Source organism: Poecilia latipinna, unplaced genomic scaffold (genome assembly GCF_001443285.1).
Source record: "Poecilia latipinna isolate Pla-1442-1.1 unplaced genomic scaffold, P_latipinna-1.0 Scaffold3873, whole genome shotgun sequence".
Taxonomy (NCBI): Eukaryota; Metazoa; Chordata; class Actinopteri; order Cyprinodontiformes; family Poeciliidae; genus Poecilia; species Poecilia latipinna.
The window spans coordinates 209-4,212 of record NW_015116489.1 but is presented as its reverse complement, the minus strand read 5'-3'; the positions used below and the strand labels follow the sequence as shown (position 1 = coordinate 4,212).

General features: G+C 39.8%; 1 protein-coding gene across 1 annotated transcript in view; it reads right to left on the bottom strand.

Annotated features, from left to right (window-relative positions):
- LOC106941795 (nuclear factor erythroid 2-related factor 1-like) overlaps nt 1-3,226 on the bottom strand; it is a 17,817-nt gene extending 14,591 nt beyond the window's left edge. Inside the window, exon 1 of the mRNA XM_015024912.1 lies at nt 2,607-3,226. The gene's annotated coding sequence lies outside the window, so the exon portion shown is untranslated. The remainder of the gene's footprint in view (nt 1-2,606) is intronic.
- Nucleotides 3,227-4,004: the final 778 nt, after the last annotated feature.

The window sequence follows — 4,004 nt, the reverse complement described above, 5'->3', positions numbered from 1 at the left end:
CACAGAGGCCCTCATCCTGGCTGCACAGGAACAGGCCGATGTGGTCATCGGGGCCCTCGGGGCAGTCACCCCCAAACTGGAGCAGTGGCTAAAACAGATCCCAGGAACAACATCAGACATCTCAGTCCAGAAATGTGCAGTTCTAGGCACAGCCAAGATACTGCGCAGAACCCTCAAGCTCCCAGGCCTCTGGTAGAGGACCCGAGCTCAGAGGATGAAAGCTCCCAGGCCTCTGGTAGAGGACCCGAGCTCAGAGGATGAAAGAGACCACCCGCAGAGGGGGAGAAGGGATTTTTTAAAAATATATACACATATATGTATGTATGTAGCAGGAAGAAGCCTGCCTCAATATTCAAAACACCTGGCCCCTAATCACCTCATGATGGGTGGAGAGTATATAGGGAGACTCTCTCACCTGGTTGCTTATGCTAGCATTTGCTCACGCATCGCTGGGAAGGTTGCTTGGGTAGCGTGCAGGTCTTACACTCTAACATCAGTAAGTAATGTTTCTCCTTCTACATAAGGCCTACAAATTCAGAGTTTGACTTGAATTGTTTAAATCTAGAAACCACTGGAAGTCTCCTGCTTGGTACTGGGGTGTGGCTGTAATTCACCCTCCCCACTGCAGTTTTCACATAAAACGGGTATGTATTGTTTTATAGCACCCATACAGCTCCATAACACCAAAAATAACAATTATTTATACATAGAACATATTGGAAAGCTGATCCTCCTGCTGTGGGCTGGAAAGGATCCTCTGGTTTGGGGTGAAGTCATCCAGCTCTGCTCTGACACTGTAGCAGTTCACTGGAGACCTTGCTGTTTTGTTTCACTGTTTGGTTTCATTTTTTTGTTTAGTTTATCTTGTTTCATTGGTTGACTTTGTTTCATTTTTGTAACTGCTTTGTTTAATTTGTTTTGTCTTGTTTAGTTTCTTAGTTTGGGGTTTTCTTTGGTTTAAATTTGTTACTTTGGAACATGTTTTGTGTGGCCTCCAGCCTTGCTGCAGGTAGCAGCCTTGGGTTCTTTTAGATTATTCTATTAAAGTATTGATATTTTTAATTGGTTATGCTGGAGGTAACCTCATTTTAGTCTCTGGCCAAGTTTAAATTGTAGTATTTGTTTTGTTTTTTTTTGTATTTGCTTGTTTAACCCCACCCTTTTGTCTCCAGGCTGAGAGCTGACAGTAGTGGGAGGGGCCTCCAGGGAGACTGGAACTGTGTGTTGTGCGAGTGATTTCTCACACAACACACAGGCATTCAATCGTCAAGATTGAATGCCAAACAAGTGTTTGGGTATTTATTTTGGATTTATACGTTTGTTAGGAACTAGTTCCCATTTGGACCGCCCTCCCCCTGCTGGTAGGCCTCAGTACTGTACACTCCCTTCCTATTGTGTTCCTTATGTTTTGATTGTCTCTTTTTAGCATGAAACAATAAAATGCAATAAATTTTTTTGGAAAAGTCTTGTTCTCCTTGGTCACGAACCTCGAGCCTACTGGCAGTCTATTTCCTTGGGTGCAATTCCCAAGGTGACGTTGTTGACAAGTTCTGGTTACCCTGCCGTGAGGAGCAGAGTATCAGATCCCTACCTTAGTGTTGCCACATACAGTATATATATATATATATATATATATATATATATATATATATATATATATATATATATATATATATATGTCAAAATTTAAAATGTTAAATGTCCTGGTTGCTATGGCTGATGTTGATTGAAACATGAAAGCCTGGAAAGTGAAAAAATATATAATTTATCTAGAAAAACGGATAATTTTTTCTCAGTGGATGGGAAAAAAATATGCCCTGTCTGAAACAGGGCATATTTATCACTATAAAAAATATATATCACTATATTTAGTTTTACATTCTTTATAAGATGTGCCGACTTATTAAAAAAGACCCCTTCCTTTAAACCTGATAAGCCAATATTTGTTTCAGACAAAGTCACACGTCTTTGTGGTTAAATTCCTTTTAATCTATTTATTGCTTCAGGCTCTAATGTCTTTTGACTTCAGATATGGAGCTCAGATAAAGGTATTTAGTGCTTTATTCACTGTTAATTCACTGTTAATTATTGACACATTATGTTGTCATATATGGCTACTAATTTGTCCTGTTTAAAAAAAATAAGCCACATCCTTTAGGCAAAATTAAAAAAAAAAAAAAAAAATCTACATTCTGAACTTGTACAGGGTAACATTTCACAGTTTAATTCGATGGAGAAATCTTCATTTGACCTAACCACTGAGGAGTTTACAATGATTGGAAAAAATAGATTTTTGAAGTGAATCCTAAATTTGTAAGATTAGGGAAGATGTGGAGAAGTCAAAGTTCATCGTCACAAGATGCTATCTATGAATGCTCCCTGACAGTCTGTCAATACAACATGTTACACAATGTTTCCAGCTGTCATAAACATATCTCTACAAAATAACAGGAATCAGAGAAGTCACTATGAGGTCCAGAACAGCTAAGAAAACAAGCAGCTGGTGATTATATGACACGACTTTCTGATGAAGTGTGAGATTATCAGATCACAGCAGATAAATTGACAGTCAGTAGAAATCTGGATCGAGTTGAAGTGTTTCTTACCGGGCAGACAGTTCACTGGTCAGCAGCTCAGATCCAGTCGCCCTCACTCACTTCCACCACTCTATTTCTGTTCTGACAAAGTTAGAAGCTGAGCCTTTTTAAAGCAGCTGGTCTGCGCTAGGCTCCTCCCTCTGATGACTCACACCGTTACCAGAGGAGTGTGTCACTCTGTTGGTGTATGTTGCTCTGCTGGTGAGTGGCAGCTCTGCTGTTAGCGTAAACTTGCATCATCCTCCTGCCTGCTGTCTGGTTCCAGGATTTTCTTTGTGTTGGGAACTCAACAGTGTTGAGAAATAACATGGAAACACATTTTAGTGTTTTGTCCTCCAAACACAGGCAGATCCACCGAGTCAGAGTTCCTGTTGAACGTTAAGAACAGCGGAGGAAACACATGAGGAGAGTTGTCTAAATGTGACTGACAGTTTGGACCCATTCATGTCTTCCCAACAGCTTTATTATTCCTAAAAATCCATCTTCATAGTCAGTAGTGAACAGTGATTCTATAGCTTCTCCTCACAATGTTCACATTCTGCAGTTCAGCAGTCAGGAGGGACCTGCAGAGGACAGCGAGAGGAGCTGAGATGTAGTCTCCACAGGGCCCTAAAAGCTGCAGAACCTTTATTAAAAAATTTATTTTCTACAAATTTGTTAAAACCGTCACCATGTCATGACAGTTTGGTATTAGACATAACCTGTGAAAAGATTGATCACCTAGTCTGTAGTTGGCTGAATAAATGCACCTACCAAAAACAAGTATCGTTCCAGGAAAACCGTTTATCCATCATCAGCAGCCATGTTAACTAGCGTTGGCATTCATGACAGACTTAACTAGCTACAGCACAGCAGAGAATAAGGGGAGGGAGGGAGAGGTGGGATGAGCAGCACCACACAGAGGATGATTGACAGCATTAAGACCCACCTCCGGGTTCTGATTGGCTGTTTCTAGTGTTTCAGGTAGAAGGCAGACGAGCTCAAATTTTTCACAGGTTATCTGTCACGACATAAAGATATAACATAAATATGTTAAAAACAATTAGAAAAGTTACATATTGCAGTTTTAAACCAGGTCTAGGGTTGGGAAAAGGGTAACTGAAACCTCTGCAGAACCCACATATCATGGACACAAACTGTTTACACTTCTACAGGTTTGCAGCACAAAGACAGCCCACCCCCAAATTAGACAACACATTCCAGGAAAAAAAGCATTGTTTCTATTAAGAAAAATGGACATAATCCATACTGGGACAATTAGGCAAATACATTTAATAAAACAGAGAAACAGTTTAACTATACAAGAAAAAAAAAACAGAAACATACACATGTAAAATATTAAATGGCACTTTGAGTTGGAAATGTTAGCCACTGTTTACATAAAAATTCAAATCAACAACTTCATTT